Below are 13,285 nucleotides of genomic sequence, written 5' to 3' on the forward strand. Positions count from 1 at the left end.
TTTCCTTGTGGCCCACCATTCGGAAGAAGTTACAAAATAAGCATTGAGGAGGGGGTTGTCGTAGACTTGGCAATATGTGACAATTGTCCGTGGCATGCTTTCCTCCAACTTCACATATTGTGCACCAGAGTGTGGGTGCTATGTGTGGCCCAACCTATACCTCTTGGTCGCAATGTTATGGGCCCTCCTCCTACCATAGGATTTGCAAAGATTGGACAGTGGTCTTTGTCATGGCCCAGTTCCTTGCATTTGATACACCATACTTCTTCTGGTATCTCGGTCCTAGGCGCCTATCCCTGTTTTAAGCTTCGCATCTCCAGACATAAGTTTTGTATTTGCACTTGGATTTGTTGTACTCCCAACCCTGGGTCTTGTATTCGGGTTTCGTGCAGTCGCATCGCTACTTCTAGTGCTTCGGCTTGGGTTGAGATCTTTTGCTACGAAAAAGCCAATCTCAGATATGACATTAATGATGCGATAAACCAAGCATGGTGCTTCTCATCTATTAGTGTCATGTTTGCCTCACGAATGGTGCTCTTTAACCTTTGGTCCAGGTCCCACAGAGTTTTGCCAGGCAACATGGTGATCTCCTTGAACCCAATAACCGACTGGGTTTCTGATTTTGGTCGACCAAACTCTTTATTTAGCGCATCCTGGATTGCCATTATTCCCTCATTCGGATGATCGGTCGAGTATTTTATGTACCATGTCAGCACATGGTCTTGTAATGCACTAACTAAGGTGGCCTTCTTGATGTTCTCATCTATTATGCCTTGAGTGTCCCATACAGATCGTATCACAAACTAGAATCGTCCTAGGTCTTCATTCCCCACACCCTTAAACACTAGCAGTTTGATTGCACTCGCCATCCCAACTTTTGGTGGTGGCGGGGTTGATGGTGGGGTCGGTGTTGGTGTGGATGGGTTTGACGTAGGTGATGCGAGTGGTGGTGTGGACGGAGGTGGCATCAGCAGGAAGCACTCCCTGGTGAGAGCCTCGTGAGCTCCTCTTCGCTTTCCCAAGAAATGGTAGCCAAAGGACTGTTCTCTACCCCTCCCGGTCTGTGATAACCTCTTCCACGTCGCATTACCCCAAACATCAATACACACGCATAATCTGTTTTTCACAAAACAGCTTTTTAATGCAGGTATTTAATGATTTGATATATCTATCATGAGTTCCTTGAAGAAACAACCTTTCTACTTCGTTGTAGGTCATGGTAGTATCTATCGCGAACTCAGTGTTAAACCCTCCTATTACTTGATCCAGCCAATGATCTACTGTGCACACGATTTTATCCTCGATGGCTTCTAGCCTGCGCACCAATTCTGGGGTCCACACAATAGGCTATTCCAATCTGTACCTTCCCACGCTGTAAGCTAGTCTTGTGATCCACTCGTATAGTTCTATCAGGAATGACACGAAGAAGATCTCGTGAATATCTGTGAATATATATCGGTCCAGCCAATCTTCTTCTGATACTCGCGGGTTTCTGTTTTCTTGAACTACGAACTTGTGGAGTTTCAGATCCTACCACTCTTCAATCTCCTTCTTTGTAGGGTTCCATTTTTCCCACATCAGACACCCCTTAGGCAGATCCCGGTCCCAACAACGGAACCATTTGTTGGCTTATATGGGCCTAACCCAAGTTTGGAAGAATTACTTGGCCAAGCAAATCCCGCAGCTACCGGCCCTTTCGGCAACAGCCCGCGAGACTCACCCGAGGTAGTAGGGGAGGTTGTGGGAACTAGGTTTTTGCACCCTTGGGGTGTGTGGATGCAGTTTGGAGGGTTCGTACTCTTTTCTACAGCTTCGCGCTGCGTTAATTCATGCAAATCCTAACTACCCCGCGCGGTCTTTATGCAAACATTTATTGTTTTCATTCAGTTCACGTATTAATATTAAACCCGATTCACAAGTATTCAATAAGCATATGCAGATAAAAATAGTCTCATTAATCATGAAAGAGCAGAGTTGCGATAATTCAGATTTAACATAGAATTTAGAAGGAACTTATCTTTATTTGCACTTATCACCTTTACATCCAGATCTGCCCTGCGCGCTCAGCTACAGGGGTAAGCACACACAGCTGCAGACTCTTTGAGGCCTCTACAAACACAGCTGCAAAGCCTCTATCCTCTACTCCAACCCTCGACTCAGACTTATCAGATCTCCAAAATCATCCCAAACTTAGCTACTCTACCCATAGAGCCTCACTCTATTTATACCTTTCCATGGACCGCGATCCATGGGCGGGCCGACTCAACTTACATTTCTTTACATTATTTTTGGGTGGACTACCCTTTTGACTTTGACTTATTACAAATCATGTTTTGTGCATCTCGCGGAGTCTTTGCCCTGCTCCTACCCCAAAATTATGGGCTTCACACCCCATACCCGTTGCGTGGGGCTTCCGCTACCCAACAATCCCCCAACACAATCATCGTGACTTATCTCAAGTCACTCAGCTGGTGCATCCAACTTTGCATGGATATCGGTCAGTAGCTTCTGTGCATCACTTGTGCTAGCAGTAAAATCTTCTGTCATGTGTTGCATCTGTTCCACATGTGTCGTCGACACCTCAATCCCTGTCTCAGCTATCTCCATAGTGGCATACTCAGCTTGCATATGAGTTACCTTGTGCTCTATGGTGGTTCAAACCGTAAATGCCTCATCGAGCCATGGCTGGAGACGGGCTTTAACCACTACTTCCTTTTTTCTAGTGACATCGGCTTGGATTTTTATGTCCTACACCTCCCAGATCTTAGCCAAGTGCTGCGTGATAGCAACGGTCTGCACGGTCCCTCTTAGTTGATCATAAGCTTGCTGGAGCTCCTAGGCCTCGGATACCAATCGACGAAGTGTTGGATCCTCCTGAACGGCGGTGAGCGTAAAAATCCACTGAGTTAGCAGCTCAATACATTCCACCATTGACTGTGTGAGCATCATGCACCCCATAGTAATAATGTTCATGCGTTGCTCTAGGATCTCTAGTAGCGTCGATGGTGGAACCTGCAGTCTTAAGTCCATGATCTGTGCGCTAAGCTATAGTTGGATCCGCACGGCCTCCTCCTTTGTCTTTTGCAACCTAGTAGCCCGTTTACAGATCTGTTTCTCAATGGGCAAGTCCCCCGCAATTTCTAACACCTGGGCACTCGAACAGGCTTCCGCTACTACCTTCTCCATCTGCTACTTTTGTGTGATTGCTCCATCGCGTTGGAGCCGTAGCTATTCAATATTAATTTTCTACTCTTGGAGTACTTGGTCGACGTGGCCAGCCCTAGCATGGAGTTCTATTGTGGCACTATCGTGTAGTTGTTGTAAACTTTCACATGGTAGAGCAGCCACGCATAATGGAAAGTCTTGCCTTCCTCCTGCACTTCGCAACAATTGGTCAAAAACTCTTCACAAAGGAATTGCGACCAATTAAACTGTATGTCGGCTATGCATTCCTCAGAAAGTGTGATAACTACGGTGGGAACCTCAATACCACAGCATTTCCTTATTACTTTCCTTGCCAGCAACTGAGTGGCAACACGAACTGCATTGTTTGAGATACTGTCAATGATGTACCCTCGTTTTCCCTTAGCGAGTTGATACTTCCTTTTCAATCACTCTATCATCACGACATCTTTACTTCTATCAGTAATTTACTGGGGGTGTCGTCCGTTGCAGGGAAGGTGCAAGACCCAATGAATAAGTTCAGTTGTGATACTGACAGGTTTTCCGACCCATAATATCACTTCATGTTATAAACAGAGCAACTACTTTATGATCGACATGGTGATAGGAGGCTGGAGAAAGTGAGGAATCAACAAGAGACAGAGAACCCGGCTTTGTCCACCTTTCGCAGCCACTCCTTTGTTTGTAGCATTGTCACCATTCCTTCTACATTCCGCTCCATTAGTGCCTATGTCGCAAAGTGGGGAAATTTTACTATATCTGCAAGGTCCCAATCATTGAACTTCATTGTCGCAACATGGCCAACCATCGATTTTTCCACTAGGACAGCTTTTGGTAGAGACGGCGTAACGATTACAGTGTCGACTTCATCTAGGTTTGCAGGTACCTTCGCCTTCCCCTTGCTTGGCGGCACATACTTGGGTCGTCACACTGGCTATATGGGATCTTCCTCAGGGTTTACTTCTTCGATATATGTGGGAGACTCTTCTGCTTCTTCGTCGCTGTCAATTGTAACAGTTTTACCCTTTTCCTCCATTATGAATTTGCCAAACTACAGGTGTCGCAGCAACCTCCTTTCTGATTCTGGAACCTGAGGTTCCTTCCTAGTCCTTGGGGTCCGTGGTGATCTAGGGAGCTCGACTGCTTGCGGCAAAGCTTGTTGCGGGTTATCGGTGGTAGGGTTGTGTGCTTTGATGATTGCTTCCTGGTAGTGCTTCGGCAATGCCTTAAACCACAGACTTTCTTCAAATTGCTCGTCACTCATCTTGCACTTGCTCCTAACCCATGGTAGCTTTCTTGCGAGATGGTAATACATGGTGGTGTGATCCTTACTATGATTTTATATGACTCGAAATTTAATATTGGCTACTTTCCCTTGCGGCAGCTCATCAATTCGATTTTGATGGTTATTCTTTGGCCTTAATTTCCCGTCGCCCACTCCATGGTGCTTTAAATGGGTCATCATGTCATGAACAATACCTGCAATGGTCGCTTTCCATCTTTCCTTCATGGCTACGAAACCCCAGGATCGCAAATGCAGTTTTTGTATGTATGTTGAGGTCATCTCGTGCAGCTTCACAACAACCTGGTTTATAGTCTCGTGCCCTCTTTCAACTTCATGGAGCACTAGGACTAGTCCTCCTATGGATAGTCAGGTGGGCGAACCCCTCATGTGGGTCTTCCATTTCCCGACTAGCCCGGGCTGCGAGCACCTTCTGTGTTCCCTTGATTCTGCTAACGGGTTGTGATGTGTGCGGTCTTGTCCTTTCAAGTTCCAGCGCAACCATGCTAGCAGGGTCACTACTTGTAGCAGGGTAGGAGAACCAGCCATGCCCGTTTCCCTCGTTCACTCCTTTACATGATCCATGTAGGCGGCTTCTAACTACAATTTGTTAATAGCTTTATCTAGCTTCGCACTTTGTGTGTAAAGTTTGGCCCCTATTTCTTCTAACTTACCCAACTGCACCTTACCACGCCAAATGGTTGCCCGGAGCTGCTGAATTCTATCGTAGATATTTTCACTGATAGGGTGAGTTGTATCCGAGAGACTTCCTTGTCCGGTCATGAGAGCCTTCGTTCCGCACATATCTGGTTGGGTTGATGGTTGCCTAATATGCATTTGGACCCTTCGTTGTTGATGACTGACTATTCTATACCAGCTTGGTAGCCGTGTACGTCTTCCAATGCATACCTGGAACTGCTTCCTAGATCTTGGCTTCTGCGGCCCCCCACAATATGTGCAACACGTTTTTCGACCCATCATGATGTTCCTATGCTATGTACACAGTGTCGTGTTGGACGAGATGCCCTTCATATGTTGCAGCGCTCTCTACTGGCTATTGTTTCTCCTTAGTGGTTACGCATCGCAGTGACCGAATCATATTGTAGTTAAGTGTCGTAACTTCCTGCAATCGATTCTGCCATCATTCGGTCTCCTCCTCGGAATCCATTGTGTAGGTGTTATCGTGTTCCCTGATCAACTGGATCGCACTCCCTAGTGAGAGCCTTGCAATCTCCTCTTTTCTTTCCCCGAAAATGGTAGCCAAAGGACTATTCTCTACCCCTCCCGGTCCGCGACAACCTCTTCCGCGTCGCGTTACCCTAGACATCAATACATGCGCATACTATGTTTTTCACACAACAACATTTTAATGCAGGTATTTAATGATTTGATATATCTACCTCAAGGTCCTTGAAGAAATTGCCTTTCTGCTTCATTGTAGCTCACGGTAGTATCTATTACGAACTCAGTGATAAACCCTCCTATTACCCGATCCAGCCAATGATCTACTATGCGCGTGATTTTATCCTCAGCGACTTCTAGCCTGCACACTAGTTCTGGGGTCCACACAATAGGTTGGTCCAATCTGTACCTTCCCACACTGTCAGCTAGCCTTGCAACCCACTTGTACAGTTCTACCGGGAATGATGCGAAGAAGATCTCATGAATATCTATGAATATATATTGGTCCAGTCAATCTTCCTCTGATACTCACGAGTTTCTGTTTTCCTGAACTACGAACTCGTGGAGCTTCAGATCCCACCACTCTTCAATCTCCTTCTTTGTAGGGTTCTAGTGTTCCCACATCAGACACCCCCTAGGTAGATACCGGTCCTAGCAACGGAACCATTTGTTGGCTTATATGGGCCTGACCCAGGTTCGGAAGAATAATTTAGCCAAGCAAATCCCACAGCTACCAGCCCTTTCGGCAACTGCCCACAAGCGAGGACTGAGGTCTCACCTGAGGTAGTAGGGGAGGGTGTTGGAACTAGGTTTCTGCACCCTTGGAATGTCTGGATGTGGTTCGCACTCTTTTCTACAGCTTCGCACTGTGCTATATTCGCGCGAATCCTGACTACCTCACATAGTCTACAAATCTAATCTACTGGATGCAGATCTATTTGTAATGTGGTCTTTAAGCAAACATTTATTATTTTCATTCAGTTTGCGTATCAAAATCAAACTCGATTCACAATTATTCAATAAGCATATGCATATCAAAATAGTCTCATTAATCATGAAAGAGCAAAGTTGCGATAATTCAGATTTAACACAGAATTCAAAAGGAACTTATCTTTATTTCCATTTATCACCTTTACATCCAGATTTGTCGTGCGCACTCAGCTGCAGGGGTCCACGCACATAGATGTGGACTCTTCCAGGCCTCCTTGCACACAAATTTAGAGCCTCTATCCTCTACCCCAACCCTCAACTTGGACTTACAGACGCTTTCCCAGTGCTCTTCTCAGATACCCATTACATATCAGATCTCCAAAATCATCCCAAAACTTAGCTACTCTACCCATAGAGCCTCGCTCTATTTATACCTTTCCATGGACCATGATCCATGGGCGGGCCGACTCAACTTACATTTCTTTACATTATTTCCAGGTGAACTACCTTTTTGACTTTGACTTATTACAAATCGTGTTATGTGCATCTCGCAGAGTCTTTGTCGTGCTGCTAACCCAAAATTACGGGCTCACGCCCCATACCCGTTGCGTGGGGCTTCCACCACCCAACAATCCCCTAACACAATCATCGTGACTCGTCCTGATTCACTCAGCTGGTGCATCCAACTTTGCGTGGAGATTGATCAGCAGCTTCTGTGCGTTGCTTTTGCTAGCAGCAAACTCTTTCATCATGCGTTGCATCCATTCATGCTAAAGCATTGGAGCCCAATTTTCAATCCAGAGAGGGAATAAATAGGTGCAGGACCATTATGGGTTAGGTTGCACAGTCTCCCCTTACAATACTGGTTTGAAGACGTTTTCATTCACATAGGCAATGGACTCGGCACCTACCTAGACTACAACAGATCATATATCAAATCTCGCAACTAGTCTCCAGTGCGCATTCTGGTCCATCTGGACACTAGAGAAGGATTAGAGGAAAAAATCATATTGCGATGGAAAATTTCAACAGGATTCAAATCCTAGACTACGAAGGAGTCCCATTCAAATGCCATAGATGCCACAAGGTTGGGCACCTCTACAAGGAATGCCCACAGTTCATAAGGACACAAACCCTACAAAGGAAGCAGAGTGTGTTGCAGCTAGGGAATTAGCATCTGTACCTGGGCACACTCCTCCTATTAACACACTGCCGCCAAAGAATGGAGTTGCGACTCATCTGCCTACTTCAAGCACTCCCCACCCTCCCTCCTCGCCAATGACTAGATCAAGGGCTACTGTCGAGGCTACTTGAACCTAGGGTACTCCTCTTCTTCCTATCTCTGTTTTTGAATCTACTCTTACATGCTCTGCACTTCATATGCATTCCGCATCTGCATATTTTTTAGATTTCACTCCTCTCTCCATCCCTTTCCCCCTTGTCTCACACCTTCTGGTTAACTCGACTACCCTTCCCTCCTTCCCTCCCTTAGAACAAGCCTCTTCTACTACGTCTTCGTCCATCCATGGACCCTTGCACCCATACAACTTTCGTTCCCACTTCCCACGCCCTCCTGTGTGCACTGATACCTCCGGGCTAGGCCTGTTAGCCCCCTCCTCCACTACAAAATCCACCAGAGGGTGCAAATCCCATTTGTCGAAGGCCATCCTACTAGCTAGGGTAGAAGTGGCATCAAGCAAACATCATCTCTTGATTGGGTAATTAGAGCTCAGACTACCCTCCCAAAGTCTCCCCCATGAAGTGGCTCTCTTTTAACTGTCGGGGTTTGGCTAGCTCTCCCAAAAAGCTAGCCCTTAAACGACTATTTGAATATGAGCCTGTAGACATTATCTTTCTACAAGAAGCCCTGGTGTTGGCTGACCAAATCTCTCATGTGCTTCAATCACTAAAACTGGGATAGGTCTTCCTATCACTTGATGTCATGGGTTGATCGGGTGGGTTGGCCCTGGGGTTTAACCCCCGCACTATTCACCTCAATGCCTCATGGGGTGGTGTAGGATTCATCGACATGGATATTTTTTCCTTGGACGTGGGCATGGATCTCAGGATTTTCAATATATATGTTCCCTCTCACAACAGAGAGTTTTTATGGAACCATTTGTTAAATCTCTCCATTATCAACTCTAATAATATTATATTGGGTGGTGACCTAAACTTCTCCATTGGATTTGGGGAATCGTGGGGGAACAATGCTCAGGTGGATCCTTTATCGTATATAATGGAGTAGCTCCTAGAACAACATCATTTGACGAACATTATGATGGTTAAGAGACAACCCACCTGGCGCAATCGCAAAATTGGGGAGGTTTCCCTGGCCAGGTGCCTGGATTTCTTCCTCATCAAGGATACCCTGCTACACAGACTCTCTCTTTACAGAAAATGGGTTGGATCTGGAGGAATTTTGGACTACTCCCCTATATTCATGGAGACCTCTGGCCCTACTCAAAAGTGAAAGGCACCTTTTAAATTCAACTCTACTTGGCTATCAAACCCCTCATATATTCAATTGGTCACTGGATTTTGGTTATGTCACCCACCAACCTCAGGGAGAACCTTGGCGGAAGGATTTTGTACCAATCTCATAAATATTAAGAGACTATCCATTTTATGGGCCAAGGAAAAAACAGACCAGGACGAATAAACCCTTAGCACTATTGAACAGCCTTTTGCTAATTTGTTGGATGAATAGGGTCAAGGATTCAAAACGGTGGAGGAAATGTTCCACTTCATTGAGTTGGAAGAGCATTGATCAAAGATCCTGAGGGAGAGGGAAGAAACTTGGCGCCTCCATATTCGGGTTGTATGGTTACAAGCAGGCAATGGTAATACAAAGTTCTTCCAAAACTTTTCTAAGGGAATAAAATCCAGAAACACTATTTGGAACATGCACATGGAGGATGGGGGAATGACAAACTCCTATAATTAGTTGTCTCACCTTGGAAACTCTCATTTTCGAAAACTATTCAAGGCCCCTCTTGGTGCCTCTCTCACTGAAATTGTTTGGATTGCACGACACTTCCTCAGGTTTTTAGACTTGGATGAGGCTAAGCAACTCATCTCCCCTGTCTCTATGGGGGAAATGGAAATCACTTTAAAATGGTTTAAAAAGGATAAGAGTCCAGGGCCTGATGGCTAGTTGATCAAGTTCTATCTCGCCTTTCATGCGACTATTGGATAGGACTTACACAAGGTGGTAGAAGAATGCAGGTCATCTGGGCATACGTATGAGGCCATCAACTCCACATTCGTTGCACTTATTCCATGTTTGCATTATGATACAAGTGTTGTCCTTGATGGCAACTCACTCAAAGGTTTGATACAGGTGATGGCAACTTAATCATAGGACAAATCTTAGTACAACAGGTCAAGAGAGAGATATACGCAGGTTCATTGTGACAAAGTCACGTATACACGCGGGTTAGACGTTCCGAAGACGCATATGCATATACACCCACTTTCACGCAAGGAAAAGCGCGTACATGTGGGAGAACTTATGTTTTGGTCCGTGGTATTTAGTCCTTGGTATTTTAACCTACGGTTGTGGATCATGGTATCTCGTCAGAAGTGTTGATCCCAAGTATTGGGTCCATGGTATTGTTTCTACATGGTTTTGGACCATAGTATTGAGATAAGCCTAACCTATATAAGGAGAAGATCATTAGGCAAAGGGGATGCAAGGAATGGATGTCCGACGAAGTGGGAAGATCTAGTTATGGGTTTGTGATGCTTGGCTCAGGTTGGATATGAAAACGAAGGTATAAGTAATTATCTTTAGATCTATACGTGGGTTGTCTCTGGTGAAAGTGTGTATACATGTGGTTTTGATATAGTCAAGTAGCGTATGCATTATGAGATTTGGTGTTTCAGGTTCTGTTGATTCTAGTGGTTGTTGCAGAGTTCTGGGCTCTGGTCTGCATTCTGTGTTTTTGATGACAGGGTTTCAATGATTCAGTATTGGGTGATTTAGAGATTTATGATGCAAGTATAAGTTGATGATTGTATTGCAGCAGTGATTGTTTTGTACTTATGGATCCAATCTGAAAATGTATGAAACATGGTCCCTGGAAGAAAAGAAGGTTGTAGCCTTCTGTAGGTCAACACGTACGTACCAGTATATCAGCTAGTACAAGAGCTGAGGGGGTTGTAGCTCCCTTCCAGAAGAAGCTGGAAAACAAGAGAGGGTTGTAGCCCTCTGCAGGTTGCAGCTTGCGTGCTGGTAAAGGACTGCACCAGTACATTGTAAAAGAAGTTTCTTATTAAAGGAAGATAGAAACAAATTGCGGCAGGTGGTTTTCACCCACATTGGGTTTCCACCTTATATCATGGTGTTCATGTGTGCTCTTTATGTGTGATGATCTATTCTGTTTACTGTTCATATGGTTGATAATGTTCTGATGCATTCACTGAAGACGAACTAACTAAATCATAAAGTTTACTGGATGTACGCTAGTTGCTTTTAACACAGTAGCGTATATACGCGGATATATTTAACTGAAGTAGCATATATGAATCAGAATATGAAAATTGAAAAGTGGTTGATTTGATAATACTGATTCACCCCCCCCTCTCAGTATTATTTCCAACATTCCCAAATCCGACTCCCCCTCTTCCTTAAGTGACTTCTGGCCTATATCGCTCTGTAATTGCCTCTACAAGATCATAGCCAACTGCCTCAAGCCCATCCTATCCTGTCAAATATACCAGAGAAATTTGCTTTCCTCCATAATAGACAAATCCATGAGATTATTGGCTTTGCGCAGGAAGCCCTTCATTCTCTGAAAACTAAAAATCTAAAAGGGGTCATCCTCAAGATTGATCTTGCTAAAGCTTTCATCCGAGTCAGTTGGATCTACATTAAAACGATTCTTACACACTTGGACTTTCCCCTTCCCTTCATCGATTGGATCATGTGTTGCATCACCTCGGTCTCCTTCAATGTACTCATTAATGGCTCAACATCTCATTTCTTTCATCCTGAGCATGGTCTTCGGCAAGGATGCCCGCTCTCACCCCTCCTCTTTCTGATCATCATGGAAGGTCTCAACAGACTCATTGCATTTGCCAAGCAGGATGGGCAACTTAAGGGAGACAAAATATATGATTAGTGCCTCCTCACTCATCTGCTCTTGGTAGATGATGTGCTCATTTTCCTTAATGGAAGTATAAGGGACACCTCTACCTTCTATGATTTACTCACCCTTTTCGCGAGGGCCACAGCTATAGAAGAAAACCACTCAAAATCTACCATTACTCTCTCTAATGCTTCTCCTCATGAAGTAAGGTTTGCACAACAAAAATTTCCTTATCAGAGCCGTCATCTAGAGGATGGACTCAAATATCTAGGTTTCTCGATCAAACCTCTTTGCTACAGGATTACCCACTGGATCTAGCTCTTAGTTAAGATCGAAAAACATTTACTCAATTGGAACCATAGATTCTTCTCCAGAGCTGGACGGTTAGTCCTCATTAAATCCGTCTTGGAGGCTACACCAGTTTACTGGATGTCGCTGGCTTGGATTCCTAAAGGAATCTTATCTCGAATTCAAAATATTTGTTGCAGATTCCTTTGGAATGATTATAAGGAGGGAAAACCATTTGCCTGGGTGGGTTGGAAGCATATTGCTCTACCCAAGAAATGGGGCAGATGGGGACTGAAGGACTTATCTTCATTTGCACATGCACTTGCTGCCAAGATGGGATGGATCATGCTCACATCGAAAAATATTTGGACTGAAGTCACTTAGCATAAATATATATGGCCTCATCAACTTATGGATTGGATCCGCTTACCCTCCTGGTCGTAGATTGGGACATTCATGGTTTGGCAAGCAATTATACACACCTTGCCTACTATCAGAAATGGGTTAGCATGGCGAATCAATGATGGTACAATGGTGTGCATATATTTGGACCCCTAGACGAGAGGGCGGAATATGTTTCGATTACCTCCTAACCTTATTCTATTTCTCAATCATAGGAATATCAAAGTAATTGCACATTTGGCTGATCTAGAGAACAGCTCCATTTTCGAGCAAGCTTGATCATCATCGATGCTATTAGGTATCCCCGAACAATGATAGCTGGAATGGGAAAGTTATCTCAATGCCCTGACTGAATCCCATATTTGTATAAAATAAGGTATAGATGACCTCGTCTAGACACCGAATAACCACGACATATACTCCTTGAAAGTCAGTTGTCCCATCATCCACTCCGCACATAGACCACTATTACTTTCGGACTAGTGAGGAAAGCTTTGGAAGCTCAAAGTGCCACCAAGAATGAAGCTATTCATGTGGAATGTCATCTGGAACAAGACACCAACTGGAAACAACCTTATGCGCCGATCTTTTCACGACCCGAACTGGTGTGTGCTTTGTAAACAGGTAGAGGAAACCAACAACCATTTATTCCTATCTTGCCCGATCACTGCATAGATTTGGATTCAAGTCCTTGATATTCTTTCCAAAACTATCAGATGCCATGGTCAATCTGTATCTGAAGCTTGGGATCTCTAGAGAGCTACAAGCAACGATAGAAAAACGCATTGTCTACCTCTCCTCGTTTGCTGGTCAATCTAGCTATCAGGGAATGAGATTATTTTCAAGGGAAAAGAGGCTAGATGGCCACACATCACAGCTAAAATCATCATTTCTTATCATGAATTACCAAACGAGGATCACACCC

Source organism: Pinus tabuliformis, chromosome 7, assembly GCF_031772625.1.
Source record: "Pinus tabuliformis cultivar Carrire ecotype Pingquan chromosome 7, CPIR1, whole genome shotgun sequence".
NCBI lineage: Eukaryota > Viridiplantae > Streptophyta > Pinopsida > Pinales > Pinaceae > Pinus > Pinus tabuliformis.